This window comes from Eptesicus fuscus, chromosome 1 (assembly GCF_027574615.1).
Source record: "Eptesicus fuscus isolate TK198812 chromosome 1, DD_ASM_mEF_20220401, whole genome shotgun sequence".
NCBI lineage: Eukaryota > Metazoa > Chordata > Mammalia > Chiroptera > Vespertilionidae > Eptesicus > Eptesicus fuscus.
The window spans coordinates 88,394,045-88,416,473 of NC_072473.1; the positions used below are offsets into that span (position 1 = coordinate 88,394,045).

At 41.4% G+C, this 22,429-nt stretch overlaps 1 pseudogene; it reads right to left on the minus strand.

The window, feature by feature from the left end:
• Positions 1-19,040: 19,040 nt before the first annotated feature.
• Positions 19,041-19,912, minus strand: LOC103299962 (translin-associated protein X-like; annotated as a pseudogene).
• Between the last annotated feature and the right edge of the window lie 2,517 nt (positions 19,913-22,429).

Here is a 22,429-nt window from a genome sequence, read left to right on the forward strand (position 1 = left end):
CACTGAATAACTGCATAAGTAAATAAACATAATTTTTTCTTGTTCTCAAAAAGCGAAATATTTCCTGTTGTGCACACACCAAACAAGTCAGTATAAGACTGCTGAATCAATGCTGAAATATTCGCTGCTAGTATTAGTGGAGAGAAATGGTGCGCTTAAGGTGCATAAGGAAAATGAATGCAAGACGATTATAGTAATCAGTCATTAGTGAACATTGTAGTTTGTTATTAATAATTATGTATAGAAGGATACTGTAAAAATTAAGTTACAAAATTTTTATTGAAACGTTTCTTACATACCGTTATATTGGCTGGGCCGCAAAAATATTCATTGTGGGCTGCGAGTTTGACATGCTTGGCCTAGAGTATGAGCACCTAGAACAGATGAAGTAAAAACAAACAAACAAAAAAACAAACAAAAAAACAAAACAAAAACTTGGCCAGGCTTGAATCTTTTTTATTTATCAATGTATTTATTTTTTAGTCCAGGAATAATCAGTGAGTGATTTGCTACATGCTCCAAGTCTCTCTGATTTCTACTGTCCTGCATTACTTAAGGGTGTGCAAAAATATGTTTTACTCCTATATAGCCAACAACAAATCTACTAAGAGAGTGTGGAAGTGAAGTGTTGACTTAAATTAACTCAAAAAAAGGACACATCACCATTCATTACTTCAACCATCAGAATCAGTAGAGTGCCTAAAAATGACTGTGCATTAGGAATGCTCCTCTGATGGATTGGGCTTTCTCCAGTGTGATAGATAGTGACCCAGAGAAAGAGATTCTATCTATGGAGATGATTTTAATGCCCTGGTGGCACTTGTATATGAATGATATTAATAATTTGAATTCCATCCTTTAAATCTGGAACTAGACATGATGTTCTGGGGTTAAAAGGCTAATGTGGATAAAACAATTAGTGATCCCAGATAGTGTCCATTGTGGGAGTTGAGGAATTTATTGAGAGCCTGCAGTGTGCCAGGCACTGTGCTTGAACCTGGGTTACAGAGATAGACAGGCAAGGCCCCAGCTGGAGTGAAATCACATTTCCAGCACCTGTTGGAAGTGCCAAAATGATAAATGTCTGGAGTCCAACCATTGTCATTTTTTCTAAGAATAGTTCCCCTTCTTAAATAGAGAATCCAATGGAAAAACTAGTCCACCAACAAGCAACATCTCAAGCCTCTGTTCTATGCAAGGCCTCTGGTGGTATCCCTCATGCTACTGTACCATGGGAGGTGTGCAGTAAATCATTGTGGGTGGGTTTGCTTGGACTTGCTCTGCTTTCAAAGCCTCTGCTGAGTGAGAGCAGATTCTCAACCCAGGGGTGGCAACTTCTGGCACATTAGCCTCTGCTTAGACAGGTCCTTCCTCCAGGGAAAAGTCTTTATTGCCTTATTGATTCTCCCAACGATGGTTGTATTTGTAGGTATGAATTAAATCCCTCTGGAACAATAATGACAACTACGTTGAGGTTTCATATATATATTGGGGTCCAAGTACCCTTCCAGGAACTTGACCTCTTTGTACACTGGGCAGTGGATGAAGACATGATTAGCCGCAGACATATAGGAGAGACTTTATTGCAGACCAAGTAGCTATTGCTAACACAGGAGCCATCAGACAAAGCAACCGCACACTGGCTGGTCAGCAACACATATTTATACTAACTCAGACAAAAGAGGCTTCTTGCCAAATAGTGATATCAATATTTGGGTTATAGAAAAGTACGCCTGCTCAGTGCATACAGTAAAACTTCTGAGTCATTGCCTTTGCACATGCATATGACACATGGGCCTTGAATAATCAGTGTACTCTGGTCAGAGTCCAACATATTTTTAATCCTCACCTGAGGATTATTTTCCCATTGATTTTTAGAGAGAGTGCAAGAGAGAGGGAAAGACAGAGAGAAATATCGATATGAGAGAAACACATATATTTGTTGCCACCTACACACACCCAGACCAGGCCTGGGGATGATTCTCTCTCATCATTGACATTTTTATCTCTCTCCCTCTCCCTTACTCTCTGAAATAAATAAAAATATTTTTTTTAAAAAAAGAAGTCATTATTTTGTCACTAGGGGCCTGGTGCACAAAATTCGTGCACTGGGGAGGGGTCCCTCAGCCAAGCCTGCCCCCTCTCACATACTGGGAGCCCTCAGGGGATGTCCTACTGATGGCTTAGGCCCGCTCCCAATGGGAGCGGGCCTAAGCCGCAGTCTGGCCTCCCTTTTCGAGAGGCGACCGGGCTGATCAGGGGAAGGCACCAGCCCCATCACCCCGCTGCTGCAGCCACTGCCAGTCACCGCAGCCACCAAGGTAGTTTCATCAACACGGACTCCAGTCCCTTCACCATGAAAAAATGACAACTTTCTTTAAGCATTTTCAAGATGTGTCCTTCATAGGATATGACATTTCTTTCTTTATTTTTCTTTTTGTCCTCACCTGAGGATATGTTTCCATTCATTTTTTCCCCTTCCCTCCGATCCCAGGCTTGGCCCCTGCCCAAGCCTAAAGCCTCCGCCCCAGGCTTTAGGCTTGGGAAGGGGTTCCCCCCACCCGCACCTCCAATCGCAGGCTCGGCCCCTTCCCAAGCCTAAAGCTTCCAATCCAGGCTTTAGACTTGGGAAGGGGGCCCCCCGCCCCTCCAATTGCAGGTTCGGCCCCTTCCCAAGCCTAAAGCCTCCGCCCAGTGGCTGGCTGGGAGTGACCTGGGTGCTGAAGAGGTTCCCGGGACCCAGGTATGTATGCAAATTAACTGCCATCTTTGTTGGGTTAATTTGCATACTCACTCTGATTGGCTGTGGGCGTAGTGGAGGTATGGTCAATTTACATGTTTCTCTATTATTAGGTAAGATTATTTATCATTTTGTACCATTCTTGTTTCATCTACCCTCATGCATTTAGTGGTTTGCTTATAACCCCAGACACTATGTCATTTCACACATAACCCTTTCAGAATTTGTTTCTAAAATGTAAAGGATCTTACGTAACTCTAATTACTTTGGAACATAAAATCAAAATATTTAAAATTATGCTAAACTGTTGTAAGTGCTAGATTTTCTCAGCCATGTTCACTATTTAATGCAGATTGATATCTGGATGCAAAATTTATCCTTAGGCAATTATTAGGTATAACTTGGAAATCTTGTAAACTATATGTATCACTATCAGTTTTTAATTATTATTGCTCCCCTGATGAAGATGCTAAACCATTTGTCCATTAGAATTTGCCACAATCTAGATTTGGATTGTTGATTTTTTTCATACTGTTTAACATTCTCACCATTTTCCCATATTTCTTGTGTAATAGCTATGCTCAACATCATGAAATATCAGGGACATTTTTTATATTGTCCAGACGCATGTTACATCTATGTACCACTATTCACCTGCTTGTGGATATTTTAATTGTTTCCAATTTTGGCATTGATAAAATTGGACACAGTTCATATTGACATGTTTCCTTCTCATGCTAATACCTTGAAGTGCAATACCTGAGTTAGAGTGTAGGTGAATATATAACTTTAAGAAACACCAAATCGTCATCTAAAATGATAATTCCTTTTGCATTCCTACCAGCAGTGTATTTGGGTTCCAATTCTTCCATGTCCTTGCTAATAGTGCATATAACTTGTCTTTTAAAATGTTGACCCTTTTAGTAAGTGTGTAGCAGTATCTTGCTCTGATTTTGTATTTTTTGCAGTTCTTAAAACAACTCATATTAATAACCCCATTTCATGAAAGAAAACTGAGTCTTAGAGGAGATTCCTTCATTTATACATTCAGGAAATCTGCATTAAGCACTATGTTCTAGGCACAGCTCTAAGTGCTGTGGGGGGGGGACAATAAACAAAAAAATATCTTCCCTTATGGAGCATACATTGTAGTGGTGAAATGCAGGTCAAAGCCAAATAAACATTTGTAACTGACAATTAGTACTAAGAAAAAGAAAGTACTAAAAACTAAAATCAGGTATGGGCATAAAGAGTGGGGCTGTTATTTTAGAAAGGATACTCAGGGAAGGCCTATGATAAAAAATGGCATTTTTGCAGAAGCATAAAGGAGACAATGGAGGGAATGTTAAAGACTACATCCACCACTCCACTGCTAGGAAAATCTACTGCCTCACATCACTCTCAGCACCAGAAGATACCTCTGCCCAAAGTTCCTCTCTGTCACAAGGTACCCATGTCTCAGGAAGAGACAAAAAATAAAGTCATTGCAATAAAGGGCCCCTAAGCACAGAGGAAGGCAGTTCTAACAGAAACCTCTGAGAGTTTGTTCAAGTTGCTAAACTAGTTCTGCATATTTGTTCTACAGTTTGTGACATGTTTGTAACTTTAAGGTACTAAAAGGTGAAGAAAATATGGAGCTCTCTACCTATAGAATGCAGGTTCTTACATGCAGAAAATCAGCAGTAAACAGTAAAGTTTTAATTTGAGCGAGCCTGGAGCCCTTTTATTTCTACAACACAAGCTATACATACCTATTCAAAGAACATCTCAAGAAAAGTGAAGAGAAAGTAGGAATATCTGAGGCAGGAGCACATTGGTGTGTTCGCATATTTCTAGAAGCTACCAGATAGAAGGTCTTCATCTTCCCAGTGCCAAATGTCCCCTCCACTCTGTACCAGTATTTTTTTAGAATGAAACACCTTGCTTTACATACAGGTCAAACTTCACATGGCTTCCAGATACCAGCCTTCTTACTTTTTCAGATATTACTCCCATAATTCTCTCCTCCCTCTTTTCTGAAGCATCAATTTATTCTGCTTTACCTTTCTTATTAGCAACCAAATATGCTGTAGTATCCCAGATCCTAAAAAATAAACAAACACCAAATTTCCACACTCCCTGCAACAATTATCTGGTTATCCTGTTGGTCTTTAAACCAGTGTTTCTCAACCTTTCTAATGCCACGACCCTTTAATACAGTTCCTCATGTTGTGGTGACCCCCAACCATAAAATTATTTTCATTGCTACTTCATAACTGTAATTTTGCTACTGTTATGAGTCGTAATATAAATATCTGTGTTTTCCGATGGTCTTAGGTGACCCTGCTAGCAACCCACAGGTTGAGAACCACTGCTGTAGAGCCTAAGACAATCAGAAAACACAGATATGTACATTACAATTCATTAACAGTAGCATAATTACAGTTATGAAGTAGCAACGAAAATAATTTTATGGTTGGGGGTCACCACAACATGAGGAACTGTATTAAAGGGTCGTGGCATGAGAAAGGTTGAGAACCACTGCTTTAAACCAAAGGATAAATTAATGTTTCTACTTCTTATTATTTCCTTACACCACCCCCTCATCTCCACTGAGGCTACCCTTGTCAAGTTCACCAGTGAGCTCTCTGATGCCAAATCCTGTTGCTGCTTTTCCATTTTCACCTGACTTTACCTCTCATCAGATTTGATACAATACTCTCTCCACTCATATTCTAAGATCTCACATTCCTACATCAGTGGCTCCTCCTTCTTAGGCTCCTTTGCTATATTTCTCTTCCCAATTTCTATGATTTATTGCCCTGGTTCAAGTTCTGTTTCCCTTTTTCTCTATAAATCCTCTCCTTCTAGGTTATCTTATCAAGTTCCTGTTGTTGACTGCCATTTCTACACTATCTGTATCTCTATTCTGTTCCTCTTATCTGAGCTCCATACTTATTTTTTTCCATTAGCTGCTTAATATGCTGGTTTTAATGTTTAATAGATATCTCCAGTTTAATATGTTTTTATTTCTTCCTTAAATCTGCTTTTCTTCTGGTCTTCCTTAACTTATAAGGCATTCTCCTCCTAATAGTGATTCGAGTCAAAAGCCTAGGTGACCTCCTGATTCTCTCTCTCCCCTCCCCTCTATTAACAAGTCCTGTTAGTGCTATTTCCCAACATATCACAGATACATATACTTTTCTGCATCTATTTCTGGCCACTATAATTGTGCACCTGGATTAACTATGATGGTGTTCTAATAGGACAACCTGCTTCTAGACTTGTCTCCCAACCAATTTTGTCCCTTCCACCCCCATAAACAGCCAGTTATCTTAAAAAGCTCTCACTGGTTTCTACTGGTGCTGCTTTGAGGGGGTGAAATTAGCTTCTACAGGCTGAGCCACCTGGGGCTTCTAGGTGAGGGAAGAGAGACTTGGGCCCACTGAGATGATGAAAGCTCCCTGTGCAGTTGCTTGATGTAATAGGTTACTCTATCTGTGGGAGATGGAGGGGTTTCCGGGTCCACAGATAGTTGGGCTTGTTGGGGCAGGGTCTGCCTTGCTGGTGCTGACCTGCTGTCTCCAGATAGGGAAGAAGAGTTTCAGGCCATTTCTGTGTAGTCTGAATGCTTAATGTGCTGAAATCCCCTTTGCTAGGTCCCCACTGGTCACCCATCATCCTCCGTGTGGGGAAGGGGAGTCTATGCATCTATGAATTTATGGCATCCAGCACAGCTAGGGTTCAGGATCTGAAGAAGGGGCCAATGCACAAATGAAAACACTAGACAAAAAATATGAATTTAGAAGGCATGGGGGGGGCGGGCAGGTGGAAACTTCTCTCTAGTGGAGAACCTCACTGAAACCCTGGCCTTGTCAGTTTTTATTCAATTTTAGATACACATCTTGCCCTCAGTTAAGCATGGCAAACTGGTAGCAGACAGACTATCTCAAAGGTCAGTAAAAGACCAGTAAAGATTTACTTTGAGGCTATTAGGTCAGGAAATTGCTTTGAGCCATCGTTATCTCAACATAGAACAATTGGTGCATAGCTTTTATCCCTGCTAAAGCTCAAGGTTCATCAGCCTTCCTAGATCCTTGGTGCACTTTCATGATAGAGTTGACAATGGATGGCTTCCCGCATGAATTTCCAAATGTGTCACCACCCTGCACCTTTTATTTATTTATTTTTAAATATATTTTATTGATTTTTTACAGAGAGGAAGGGAGAGGGATAGAGAGTTAGAATGATCAATGAGAGAAACATCGATCAGCTGCCTCCTGCACACCTCCTGCTGGGGATGTGCCTGCAATCAAGGTACATGCCCTTGACCAGAATAGAACCTGGGACCTTTCAGTCCACAGGCCAATGCTCTATCCACTGAGCCAAACTGGTTAGGGCCACCCTGCACCTTTAAAAAATTTATTGATTTCAGAGAGAAGAAGGTAAATGGGGAGAGGGATAGAAACATCAATGATGAGAGAGAATCATTGATCGGCTACCTCCTGCATGCCCTGACAGAAATGAACCTTGAACTCCTGCTTCATGGTTGATGCTCAACCACTGACCCACACTGGCTGGGCTATCCTGCACCTTTTAATTGAGCTCCATATTTGTATATCCATTATGTAATTAGCATGTCCATTCTCGTGTATAACATCGCAGGTCTATCTCACATCTAATATATCTTGATTTTTCCTATTATCATCAACATTTACTTAATTATGCAATTGCTATTGTTAATGGAGGTTCCTCTGGAAGTATTCTTTAAGACCCAGTGGAGTTTAGTGGCTAGGATGTTTAAGGAGTATTGGTAGTAGCAATGCTTGTAAGAAGGAAAGAAAGGAAGCACAGCTGTACAAAGGGAAAGCAAACTGTGATGCAAACTCAAGAAGATCCTACAAGGACCTTTGGAGCTAGACTGATCCTTCATAAATGTCACAAATTTGGCCAAGATTGCTGGATCTTTATATTTCCTATGTATCATATATTAGATGTGGGCCACCTAGAAAGGGACTTTGGGTATGACAGCTATTAAGCAAGCTTCAGCTAAAGGCTATCTTCAGACAGCACTCACAACAGCTGGGCATAAAAAGTCCTTCTCTGAAGTGGGATTTAAGCAGTGCACGAGTTCCAACACAATCCCCGTGTAATCATACTCCTATCCACGTGAGCCTCGTCAGTCTCAGCATGATGGCATCACGTATTCCAGCTCAGGGTGAATGTTTCCAGTCCTGGAGGCTGACCAGCCAAAAATTCTTTTCTCCGCTCATGATCTGTTTATTAAAAAAAAAAAAAATTAATGTTATGTACATTCTTGTTACTCTTGTTTATTTATTTATTTTTTTAATTTAATAAATCTTTATTGTTCAGATTATTACAGTTGTTCCTCTTTTTTCCCCCCATAGCTCCGCTCCACCTGGTTCCCACCCCACCCTCTTCCCTTACCTCCCCCCGACTGTCCTCATCCATAGGTGAACGATTTTTTTTGTCCATCTCTTCCCACACCACCCACACCCCTTTACCCCTGAGAGTTGTCAGTTCACTCCCTTTATATGCCCCTGATTATATTATATTCACCAGTTTATTCTGTACATCAAATTTTTAATTCACTTGATTTTCAGATTCACTTGTTGATAGATATGTATTTGTTGTTCATAATTTTTATCTTTACCTTTTTCTTCTTCTTCCACTTCTTAGAGAATACCTTTCAGCATTTCATATAATACTGGTTTGGTGTTGATGAACTCCTTTAGCTTTTTCTTATCTGTGAAGCTCTTTAGCTGACCTTCAATTCTGAATGTCAGCTTGGCTGGGTAGAGTACCCTTGGTTGTAGGTTCTTGCTATTCATCACTTTGACTATTTCTTGCCACTCCCTTCTGGCCTGCATAGTTTCTGTTGAGAAATCAGCTGACAATCGTATGGGTGTTCCCTTGTAGGTAATTAACTGTTTTTCTCTTGCTGCTTTTAATATTCTCTCTTTGTCTTTTGCTCTTGGCATTTTAATTATGATGTGTCTTGGTGTGGTCCTCTTAGGATTCCTTTTGTTTGGGGTTCTGTGTGCTTCCTGGACTTGTAAGTCTATTTCTTTCACCAGGTGGGGGACGTTTTCAGTTATTATTTCTTCAAATAGGTTTTCAGTATCTTGCTCTCTCTCTTCTTCTGGCATCCCCATAATTCGGATGTTGGTACGCTTGAAGTTGTCCCAGAAGCTTCTTACACTATCTTCAAATTTTTGGATTTTTTTTTTTCTTTTAGCTTTTCCAGTTGAGTGATTTTTGCTTCTTTGTATTTCAAATCTTTGACTGGATTCTTGCATTCCTCTAGTTTGCTGTTGGGTGTCTGTATAATATTTTTTATTTCAGTCAGTGTATGTTTAATTTCTAGTTGTTCCTTTTCCATATCCTCGAGGGTCTCTCTCGTATCCTCAAGGGTCTGACTAAATTTATCAGCCTTTTCTAGGAAATTCTTGAAAAACCTTATAACTGTGGTTTTGAATTCTATCTCCAGTCATTTGTTTTCCTCCATTTCTTTGGTTTTTTATCTATTACTTTGTCTCCCCATTTTCGCTGTTTCCTGAGTTGGTGGGGTAGCTTTGTGTGCTAGTTGTCCTATATGGGCCAGTGGCTTGGCCTCCCCAGTAACCTGAGGGGGACACTCTTGGTGCACCACTTTGTGAACTGTGTGTTCAGCCTTGTTGTAGTTAAGTCTTGATTGTTGTTGGTATCAGTGAGAGGAGTTGACCTCCAGGTCAATTGGCTGTGAGGATCAGCTGTGTCTACGCCAGGAGACAGCCTTATTCAACTAGACTTGCAAAATTGTAAAATCCTCTGTGCTCAGCTTGGATGGGGCGGAGTTTCAGGGTGGGGCCTACAGCCTTGGCTTCCCATTGGCCCCGCCCTATGAGGTTCCTGGGTCTCAGTGTCCCTCGGTACTAGCTGCAAGCACCTCTGAGAGAAAGGCACCCTGGAGTTTTGCCCACTGTCAAACAGTCTAGTCTCTCCCCCAATGAATCTGGATTCCCAGATTCTCGCCCGGAACTGGGGTTCAGTGCAGTCGGAACTGGGGTTCAGCACAGTCTGGAGCTTTTGTCTCCTTCCCGCTAGGGCAATCCAGCAGCACAGTCAACAGTCTGTCCTCTGCGCACATTCATGTGTGTGCCTCCGGAGCTCTGCCTTTTGCCACTCCCCTGAGTTTCTGCCTTACAGCCCAGATTCCCCCAGTATGAGCCTGGGTCCCTAGGGTCTTGCCCGGAACTGGGGTTCAGTGCAGTCGGAACTGGGGTTCAGTGCAGTCTGGAGCTTTTATCTCCTTCCAGCTAGAGAACACCAGCCAGGCACTCAGCCACCCCATCCTCTCCGGCTCCGTCCTCTCTGCAAGCCCACGCCCGTGTCTCTATACCTCAGGCTTTTACAGCTCCTCTGATTTTCCTTGTGGTTTTCTCTTTCCTTCTAGTTGTAGAAATTCCAGTCAGTCAGCTTTCCTGTGGTTCTGGATGATGTCTGTTTTGTCTTTCAGTTGTATTTTTGGAATTGTTGTGCGAGGCTTCAGTTTAGATGTTTACCTATGCTGCCATCTTGGTTTCTCCTTCTCATGATCTGTTTAAAGTTTTCCTGGCCCCAGCAGTGTTTCCCAGATGCAGCTCAGCAGAGAGTACATCCTAGCTGTGATAGAATGCCAACCAAAAGTGTTCCCTGGACCCACTGGATGCACAAGTTAATGTTATCTGTGTAGGCCAAGATTTCCTTCCTAACTTGCTTGCCAGGTGAGAGTTCTCTGCCTGAACCTTTGTGAACTCAATGCCCAGATTTCCCCACCAGTCATCTGTACACTAGTGTAGAATTTCCTTATGGGCACCAATAGTCCAGCCTTCAAGAGGTTCCCTCTAGCTCTCCATATGCCCAGTTAAGAGCCCTTCCTCTTAAGACCCCAATTATTATAGGTTTACTTTGCTCTGTGAATGTGAGAATAATGGTGGATAATGTTTTGCATGCTTTCATGTGTACTTATTGGCTATTTATACATATTCTTTTGTGGACTTTTTTGTCAAATACTTTGCCCAGTTTTTAGGAGAGATTTTTTCCTGGACAAGTTTGTTTTCTCTTTTGAGTTAAGATTGCCAATGGAGAAGCTAATTAGCCTGTTGTTATTGCTAGGCAAGAATTCAGTTTAGATGACTTAAAGGGCACAATTGTTAATAATTTGACTGCAAACTACTCTGGTCTTTTGACGTGAAGTGTTTGGCAAGAACCTACAAACATAGGTGTCCCCCATAATTTCAAACCAATATACATTTTTGTTGCTTTGTGTCTGCATATGTAGTTCTTCCCCATAGACAAACATTTACCACCATATTGCTTGACATTCCAGGTGCACACCTGAGAAACAGACCACACTTGTAAACGCACACCCAATTGCATTGCTTGAAATCCTTATCTCTAACGAAAATGCAGTGTTACTCCTCATCAAACAACAATCATTTTCTAAGCGGACAGTAAAAGCAGAAGTTTTAAATTCAGCACTCCTTTAACACAGAGGAGAGGATAAGACTACAGTTTTTATGTTGAGAGATTTAGAGGTGCAAGATGCAGAGAAAACTGGGGAACAATGCAATTGAACTGGAGTTAGCACCCATTTGCTTAGTTGCTCTTTAACCTCTCTTGTATGGAACATTTAAAGCAAAGCCCACGGTTTTGTTTCTATGCTACTGGGATCCAAGGATTGGACCTCTATCCTGAAAGTGCATTCACATATTGGAAGATGGTATCTATTGGAACTGAAATTGAATCACAGTAGTGGATGTAGACTAGGCTTGAAAGTTATGTAATCCTAACCCCTCAGTTCATAAAAAGTTAAAACCACTTAGAAAGAAAAAGAAATGCCAAAAGGTCAATTAAACTAGTCTATGATTTAGGTTACCTGAGGATTAGTCAGATTTTTTCCCTCTATACCACTTACTTAAATTGTATTGCTTTCAGCAGTGTGGTTTGGTTTGCATTAGAACTGAGTTCTAAATTTCATTCTTAGGGGCTATACTTCTAAAGTGCAAAAGGACATTGATGGTTTCTTGTTGCTCTCCAAGCCACATTCCTATTGTTGCTATTTTCTCCTCTAGTGATGTTTTCATTTTCTGCTCTCTGAGGCCCATTTTATTTTATATTTTAAATTTCTCTCTAAGATTATCTCACCATAAATTAATTTTGCTTGTTCTAATACTTCATATAAATGCAATCGTGCAGCCTGTATTTTTTGCTTATCAGCAAAATGTTAGTAAGTTTAATCCATGCTGTTTTATGTATAAATTGTTCTTTTTTGAATTGTATTTCATTGTATGAATATACCACAATCTGTTTTCCTATGTTCCTGTTGATGGATATTTGGGTTCTTTACAGTTTTTACTTTTCTGACAAAAGTTGTTATAAACATTCTTGTACAAGTATTTTGGTGGATGTTATTTTTATTTCTGTTGGGTAAAACTTGGGAAGGTGTATGCTTAACTTTATAAGAAACTGCACATGTTTCCATGTAATTGTATTACTTCACATTCCCCCTCAGTGATGTATGGTGGGGGTGGGGGGGTCCTAGCTTCTCAACAACCTTGACAGCACATTGTATTGGAGACCTAATTTTATATTTGAACCATTCTAATATGTGTGAAGTGCTTATCAGATTGTGGTTTTAATTTTCATTTTCCTCATAACTAATGCTCTTGAGCATCCCCCCCCCAACTACATAGCTATTATCAACATATAACATGTGAGTTTAAAGTGCACACTATGATCATTTGGTACACACACACACACACACACACACACACACATATATATATATATACACAGTATAAACACATACACACACACAAACACACACATATATATCCTACCTTATAATAGAGAAACATGCAAATTGACCATACCTCCGCTACGGCCACAGCCAATCAGAGTGAACAAGATGGCGGTTAATTTGCATATGTGGGCACTGAGCGGCCTGGGTCCAGGAAACATCCTCCGGACCCAGGCCGCTCCTAGCCTGTAGGCCTGTGCTTAGGTCCTGAGCGGCAGGGGTCCCAGAACACCCCCTGGCCACTCAGAGCCTATGGGTGTAGGTGCCAAGCAACCTGGCAGGTGAAACACCCCGCATCGATGTTCTGCCCCGCCCCCAGCAGCTTGCAAAGGCTCCTGCACAAAGTGGCGGTTTGGGGCCACACCCCCAGCCAGGCGCCCAGGACCGGGGGCTGCCGCTGGCCTCTGGGGTGTGCTGAGACCCTGGCGGCCACTGCTGTGTGCTGCCCGGGGTCCCTGCAAGCCCCGAGCCTGAGCGCCTAGCTGGGGGCATGGCCCCAAACCGCCGCTTTGTGCAGGAGCCTTTGCAAGCGGTTTGGGGCCATGCCCCTAGACAGGCGCCCAGGACCGGGGGCTGCCGCTGGCCTCCGGGGTGTGCCCAGACCCTGGCGGCCACTGCTGTATGCTGCCCAGGGTTCCTGCAAGCCCCAAGCCTGAGGCCCATGGTCAGGCTGGCTGCTGGCCTCCCCAAGCCGCTTGCAAAGGCTCCTGCACAAAGTGGCGGTTTGGGGCCAAGCCCCCAGCCAGGCGCCCAGGACCAGGGGCTGCTGCTGGCCTCCTGGGTTTGCCGAGACCCTGGCGGCCACCGCTGCATGCTGCCCAGGGTCCCTGCAAGCCTCGAGCCTGGGGCCCATGGTGGGGCTGGCTGCTGGCCTTGGGGCGTTTGGAGACGGGGATGTTCCCGCCCTGCGCCAGAGGCTTTCCAAACTCCAAGCACCAAGTGGCAGATTGTGTCCATGCCCCAAGCCTAGCGCCCTCCACAGGGGGATGGCTGCTGGCCTCTGGGGTGTGTGGAGACCCCAGCAGCCACCACCGGGTGGCAGGGACATGCCCCTAGCCCAATGAACACAACCCAGGGGCTGCATGAGCAGCAGAGGATACACCTTTTTAAAAAATATTTTTATTGATTTTTTTTTTTTTTACAGAGAAGAGGGGAGAGGGATAGACAGTCAGAAATATCAGTGAGAGAGAAACATCCATTAGCTGCCTCCTGCACACTCCCCACTGGGGATATGCCTCCAACCAAGGTACATGCCCTTAACAGGAATCAAACCTGGGACCCTTCAGTCTGCAGGCCCATGGTCTATCCACTGAGCCAAACCAATTTGAGAGTAAATACCTTTTCTGACAACTCATTGGCTAAGCTCCCTGTAGGCCACCAATTGCAGTGTTCTTGGTAATTTGGGTTATAAGAATCCAAGAAGGTAATCTAGGGTTTTTCCACCACACTCTTGAAGGAAAAAATGAAGGTCCCTTGAGGGGTCCCAGATTGGAGAGACTGCAGGCTGGGCTGAGGGACAACACCCCCTGCTACCCCCCCTCCCTGCCGTGCACGAATTTCGTGCACCGGGCCTCTAGTATATATATATGTATATATACTAGAAGCCTGATGCATGAAGATTCATGCAAGAATGGGCCTTCTTTCCCTGGCTGCCAGCACCGCCTTTCCACTCTGGTCCCTGAGCCGGAGCCACCTCTTTCCACTCCGGCCCTGGAGCTGCCTCTTTCTGCTCTGGCCCCACCTTCCCACTCTGCCCAGAGGCCCTGAGTGGCTGGGGTGGTGCAGAACACCTGCGCTGTTGTCATGGCAATGATGCAAGCATCCCACCCCAGCCGCTCGGCACCTGTGTATGCAAATTAACCCATCATCTTTGTTGCGTTAATTTGGATACTCAATCCTGATTGGCTGGTGGGCATTTTGAAGGTACAGTCAATTTGCATCTTTCTCTTTTATTAGTGTGTGTGTGTGTGTATATATATATATATATATATATATATATATATATATATATATTAATATAAGAGTATTAGTATACACTAATAAAAGAGTAGATATATATATATAATAGTCTCGGTGCACAAAATTTGTGCACAGGGGAGGGGTGTTTGTCCCTTGTCCCTCAGCCCAGCCTGCACCCTCTCCATTCTGGGACCCCTCGAGGGTTCGGGCCTAAACGGGCAGTCAGACATCCCTCTCACAATCCAGGACTGTTGGCTCCCAACTGCTCGCCTGTCTGCCTGCCTGATTGCCCCTAACCGCTTCTGCCTGCCAGTCTGATCACCCCCTAATCATTCCCCTTCCACCCTGATCAATGCCTAACTGCTCCCCTGCCAGCCTGATTGCCCCTAACTGCCCTCCCCTGCTGGCCTGGTCACTCCTAACTGCCCTCCCCTGCTGGCCTGGTCCAGGGCAGTTGGGGTCAACAAGGCCAGCAGGGGAGGGCAGTTGGGGGGACCAAGCCTGCAGGGGAGGGCAGTTTGGGGTGACCAGGCTGGCAAGAGAGGGAAGTTAGGGGTGACCAGGCCAGCAGGGGAGGGCAGTTGGGGGTGACCAGGCCTGCAGGCCAGGACAGTTAGGGGAAACCAGGCTTGCAGGGGAGGGCAGTTAGGGGCAATTGGGCTGGCAGGGGAGCAGTTAGGCATCGATAAGGCTGGCAGGGGAGTGGTAAGGGGGTGATCAGGCTGGCAGGCAGAAGCAGTTAGGGGCAATCAGGTAGTCAGGCAGGTGAGCAGTTGGGAGCCCGCAGTCCTGGATTGTGAGAGTGATGTCTGACTTCCCAGGCAGTCAGACATCCCTCAAGGGGTCCCAGATCGAAAAGGGTGCAGGCTGGGCTGAGGGACACTCTCCCCCCTCCCCCCCCCGTGCATGAATTCCATGCACCGGGCCTCTAGTAATAATAATAATAACCCCTGCTTCAATCCTGAACTGACAGCCTTTTTAACTAAGTAAAAGGGAATAAAAAAGTTCAGCATATGACCAAATGTTGTGTGCAAGTGTGTTTACAAAAGTAAAAGAAACAACCTTGTGAATCTATGTTATTAATGTTGTGCCTTAGGTTGATGGGTGTGCCTTAAAAAATGGTTTTGTGCTTTGGCCGGGTTGCTCAGTTGGTTGGAGCATCATCCCATACACCAAAGGTTGTGGGTTTGATTCCCAGTCAGGGCACATACCTAGGTTGCAGGTTTAATCCTCAGTCGGGACACATATGGGAGGCAAACAATCAATATTTCTCTCTGATATTGATGTCCCCTTCCTCTCTAAAATCAATAAAAATATTTCCTTGGTTGAGGATTTTTTAAAAAAGGTTTTGTTATAAATATAGGCAGTTAAGAAATTTTTCCAATGGCGTAGGTAAAAGGATTATTATAATTAGCTGAAATTTAGAGTATTTGCCTCTCAGTAAACCCAGTTCTTCTTAAAAAATTCAAGTTCTTTAAAAAATTATTGTAAGCTTGGCAAATTAAGGCTCTATTCAGAATATGCCAAAAGATCCAGTCCATTCTATCAAAATTTCAGCTCTTACTCTGGTTATTTTAATTCTGAGACTATACAGGGCTGAGCAAAAGTAGGTTTACAGTTGTGATTATGTGAAACACAGAGTCTATTCTTGTATTATCATTTATTAATTACTAGAGGCCCGGTGTGTGAAATTTGTGCATGAGGGTGTGTGTGTCCCTCAGCCCAGCTTGCACCTTCTCCAATTTGGGACCCCTTGATGGATTGGGCCTAAACGGGCAGTTGGACATCCCTCTCACAATCCAGGACTGCTGGTTCCCAACCGCTTGCCTGCCTGCCTGCCTGCCTGATTTCCCCTAACTGCTTCTGCCTGCCAGCCTGATCACCCCTGGCAGTTGGACATCCCCCAAGGGGTCCCAGATTGGAGAGGGTGCAGGCCGGGCTGAAGAACACCACCCCTGTGCACAAATTTTGTGCACCGGGCCACTAGTTTTTAATATTTGCCCATTTTAATTTATAATATTTTAAGTATTAACAGATATGACAGATAAACTGAAGCTCTTTGGAGCCCTCCATAATTTTTAAGAATATAACAGGGTCCTGAGACCAAAAAGTTTGCAGACTGTTCCTTTAAGTTAAAGTCCAAACTCTGTTATATGGTTCACTAGCCATCATGATTTGGCCCCTGCATTCTTGTCTAGCTTTCTCTCTCTGCCTCTTAACCTATGTTCTAACCACACTGAATTTTCTATTTTTTTTGCTCTTTCACCCACATAACATACCATTCCTTCTGTTAGGAATCATCTCCTTCTTTTACGTGACTAAATCTTACTCATACTTCAAATTCAAAATTAGATTACCTCCTTTACAGTTGTACCTCTTTTGGCAGTCATCACACTATATGATAATTTTGTTTGTTTTTCCAGTAGATCATAAACTGCATAAGGGCAGGCACTATTGGTTATTCATACTGTTTTTCTCCTAGGGTAGTAATGTACTGGTAAGTAAACACTTTTTGAAATAAATTTGAGTGAACTGAACAGAAAGTTTGATAGTGTTTCTAAAAATTTTATGTAAGATCAACTACTGCAATTTAGTACCTGATATTCTTCTTGAGTTAGCTGGATGCATAAGTTTTTTACCAATTCTACTGAACTCTGAAGTATAAACATCTTCAGTCATACACATCATAAATGAAAAAAAAAAAAAAAAACCTTCTTGGTTCTTCATCTCTATCCTCTGTCAATCTACTCTCAAGTTAACATCATATTTCTATACTAGAGGCCCGATGCACAATATTTGTACAAGGGGCTTGACCTTCACAGTCACAGCTGTCTCAGCCCTTGCAACCCTGGCTTCATCCAGAAGGTCATCTGGATGGTCATTCTGCTGTTTGGTCTAATTAGCTCTTTATTATATAGGATGCATCAATGTCATGAAAATATTAGCTCTTTATTATATAGGATGCATCAACGTCATGAAAATATTAGATTGCTTTCTTTCGTAAGGCCAACATGAAGAAATGATTCTGTGGTCTCCCTAGACATGTTCTCATATTGAGACTATAAGACAATTTGCGATTTTCTGAATTTTCAATTCATATATATTTTAGGTCTTACTATCAGTACCACTCAGTCAAATAATACTCCAAGTTAAATCATATCGACTTGAAGCATACATATTCATATCAGGAAGTTACTTCTACTGATTAAATGCAACGTTGTTTCTTACAATACACAGTGTTTTTTAGTTTACTAGGCATGCCTATGTTTTATTTTCCTTTAGGTATTTATTTTGAGAAAATTATACTTTCAAAGAATCAGTCCTTACAAACAGAGCAGCAGCTAATCTTTCCAAAAATAAAATCCAATACCTAGATTCTCAACACCCACAAAACAAATGGGAATGTATGGTCGTTAGTCAATAGTGTCATGTTCAAGTCAGTTTGACATCATAGGGAATAATCTATAACTAATTTCAGTAGGCAAATTCCAATTCTGAATATAACTAGAGACTACCATTGCTATTCTCAACTGTGTTGGCAATTGTCTTATTGCTGAATTATACAGGATAAATTTCTTTGGCAACTTTTTATACTCTCAATGAACACAACTGGACAACTATAATGGTTTGATTAACTTAGTTTTCAAAAATTTCAAAACTTTATTATAATTACTTAAATGTAATTTCTTAGAGATGATAGAATAGGAAAGCCTCCAAACATGCCTAATGTTAATATAATAGACAATACAAAAGTTGCTAAATAATTACTAATAAAAGTGTTTCGGTTGTATGTCTAAGTATGTAATTCAACTTGAACACAAGTGAAAATATTACAATATTAACTCCAATTCTCTATCAGACTTTCAGTAACAAAGGACAAAAGTTAAATCTGGAAACTAATATTTGGGTATTTGTTGATTTTTCTGGAAATCTGTTTCATCTGAATTCAAAATGGCCAAATTAGCCAGAAGATACTATAAATTACCATAATGCCACATAAAATTAAAGTATATTGATAAGTTAGTAATTTTTTATTCTGTTCTATTGAGTAAGCCTACTCTGGAAGTTTGGAACAATATTACTAATAAACTTAAAACAAAAAACTCAAGTCCAAGTGTATAACTAAGAAGTATTTTCTATGTATAAAAAAATCATCAACTTAAATTATAAATGGCTTCCACTAATTATTATTACCACTAAAAATATCACCCTAACTCAATTAAGACAGGTTTGGAAGAAAGTGTACCCTGAAGTGTGTTCACATTACAAAGATAAGTGATGAAATTTAGCCAGCAAAATTTCAAATAGGTGTATATACAAACATTTGTATGCAGACTTTCATGAGTAATGTGTAGAAAATGATTTGTTTCAATAATTTTATGTACAGCTTGTATATAATTTAAAACAAGTAAGACTGAAATTTTTCTATGTAAAAGCTACAATAAAGTCAAATAAAATACTAAATGATGGTCTTACAAACAGTCTCTCTTAGGAGAATAATAACTGAGTAATGTTATTCTAAGAAATGCATTCTTCTCGATCAATCATTTGTTTTAACTGAAAACACATCTGTCAGTATATGTTTTGGAATTTCTGAACAACTGACTTTCAAGGCATAACAAGCATTCCCCACTTTGGCCAAACTTTGTTTCAAGGTATATAGCCTCTTAGAAACCTCATGAGGTCCAGTATTGCCAATGAATGAAAACTTATCATAAATATGACCTAAAATTGGCTCACTTCAAAGGTGGTGTCAATGTCCACACTCCTCACACTGTTAATACACAGCTTCATCAACTTTCCAGTTAAATCATCCACTTCCAGAAGGTAATCAACAGGTGTGATTTTCAGTCTCCAAGTACCAAACTGTTTATCCTGAGCCTTAGAAGAGTGTGTCTTACTTTCTTTCCCATTGTCTTCTATTGTAAATACAATTTTTAATTAATTTCACCCATACTGATAAGTGACTGTGTTTTGATAAAGTGTTGAAATGAGAGAGTCTCCATATATTCCTGTAGTCCTGTAGTAATGGCTCTATGGAACTGATAATGGCTCTCTTCTGTTGAGAGCTCCTGGGCCACCTGTAATATCTTTTGTCTGACAACATCCTATTTAATTTCTGATTCAGCTACTATTTCTTCCGTATCAGGGGCACTTGTAATCCTATGAAGCAGGAAAAAAAATTGCCCTTTTACTTTCTACAGTTATATCCCAACTTTTACAAATCTCTTATATTTGTCATGTCTTGCAATTAAGTTCTTGCTGGAATGATTTGAAGGCCAACATCATAGGTGAAGATGAATTAACATCATTCCCTTCTCTTCTCTGGTTATGTGAGAAATTGTCATGCTTCCTTTTCTGAAACTTCTTGATCCTTCCTTGTTGCTCATGTTGTCATAGCCTATAATGAGATGAGAAGATATTGAGGGCAGAGTGTGTAAGGTGGGAAAATCTGCTGAGGCTGGACTACAAAATACAGTTTTCACAAGACACCTATTCCTGGCTGGTTCCATTATTTTCATTTTATTTTGGAAATAGATATAGATTTCAATTTTCAGCTGGGTTCTTAAACATTTTTTGTTTTTCCTTTCCAATAATTTTTATCCTGATTAGTTGGCTTGTATACAACATAAGTCAACATTTGGCTATGAAAAACAGTACTTAATACAAAATGAGGTGTTGTTAAGACACAGATCAATGTCTTATAAGTTGCATCTTCAAACATTGAATAACTATCTTGACATGATAAATAGAATTAATAATTCAAGATGGATGACAGGAAGTTAATTGCTATTGCAACATACATATGTATTGTAATGTATTTGTGTCTGCTGGGTTACTAAATAGAAAATAATTCTATTACTGGAAACTTATCATTCCTACAGTAAGACCTTGCTGCTTCATCCATTCTACACTAACCTCTAGTTTCACAATAGAATACTAAAGGCTTGGCTTACAGTAGTCTGACTTTGTTCTTAGCTCTCCAAGCCTCAGTTTTCAAATATAAAAATGTTACTGAAAAACCCTTGTGCCATATTTCTTATCTAGGAAAAATATTCTAAAAATTTTATGGACCAACAATAAAATCAATAATATAAAACTGCTCACCACTTGATGGAGGCTATAACCAAAAGCTATCAGGCACCATGAATATTTTCTGAAAGACTATATGCATGGACCAGGACTACCGAGAGGTGAAAAATTATTTCCTCCTCCCTAAAAGACAGCATTAATTAAAAGTAGAAATCTAGGTGCACTGCTTGGATTCAAAACCCAGATTAATTACTTATCAGATGTATGAATTTTGACAAGTAGTCTAACTCTTCTATATTTATTTCCTCATTTAAAATAATGGTAATAATGATAACACATAACTTATATTGTTGTTGTTAGGATTAAATGCTGTACTATAGGTAAAGAACAGCACCAGGCACAATGTAAGCCAGGCGTCCTCAAACTATGGCCTGCGGACCACATGCAGGTGTTTTTGCCATTTTGTTTTTTTACTTCAAAATAAGATATGTGCAGTGTGCATAGGAATTTGTTCATAGTTTTTTTTTAAACTATAGTCCGGCCCTCCAACGGTCTGAGGGACAGTGAACTGGCCCCCTGTTTAAAAAGTTTGAGGACCCCTGATGTAAGCACTCAATAAATGTTAACCAGTTATAGCTGTGGTGATGGTGGTATTATAATTGAAGTAGTTGTAGGCCTAGTAGCAATCATGGGTAGTGGTAGTTTACCATCTTTGAATTATTACCCTAAGCTGGGTGCACACATGAATAAAAAAGTAAGGGGTACTATCTAGTAATGCTATGTCAATGATTAGGGTAATTTTCTTTACCCAAACACCTTCCTAAGAAGACAACCTTCAAAACCCAGTGTGAAGAATTGAAAGCAGTAACTCCAGGGGGTTGTTATTTCTAACCTTTCTGAGATCAATGGGGAGAAACTTGAGAGAAACCATGTATATGCCATGGGAGAGTTGTAGGACTCTACTTGACTGTTTTATGGTTGCAAACATGTAGAAAAATAAAATCTCATATCTTTCAAAGAGATCAAGAGAGGCAGCAACCAGGAATGTTGTCTATAGTGACAGTGATGAAAAAAGAGGAAGAAAGAGAAATAAAGCCTCAGGAGATCCTACAAGATAGTGCTGGGTCTGTACAGAATGAGGCAAAAGTAGGTTTACAGTTGTGAGTCTGTGAAATAGAGTTTATTCTTCTATCATTCTTTATTAACTAGAGGCACGGTGCATGAATTCATGCACGGGTGGGGTCTGGCCAGGGTTAGGAGATGAGGGAAGTTGGGATGGCCCTGCCCCCATCAGGGTGAGGGAGTTGGTGGGGGAGGAGCCCCCATCAGGGTGGGGGAGTTGTTGGGGGGGCAATTGGGGGGCCTGGCTGGGAGGGGAGGGCCCACGGGTGGTTGGCTGGCTGGCCCCACCCCTTGGTCAAACTCCTGGTTGAACTTCTGGTCAAGGGGACAATTTACATATTAGCCTTTTATTATATAGGATTATTGTACTATTTTCCATACAAATAACTGTATACCTACTTTTGCCCCATCCTGTACTTGGCCTAAGCCATGGCTCAACAAGGGAAGGTCAAAATACTTTCAAGGAAGAGGCACTGAGTAGCTAAATAAACCAAACAACAGGAGAGATGGTAGGCAGAAAGTAGAGTTGACTGAACATTCTCTGAGTATTTTTTGGAAGGAGACAAGCCAGGTACAGTCCACTGGAATGAAGGGTCTGATTGATCTGGCAACTGAAAAAGAATTATCCCTATGAGGTTGGAACTACCTCAGATACTAGTGAACAGAATATTCTATTATGACTTCCCCTGGGTTCAACCCCTTCCCCCACTCTTTATTACAGTTTAGAGCTCTGCAAAATATGTCACTATTAT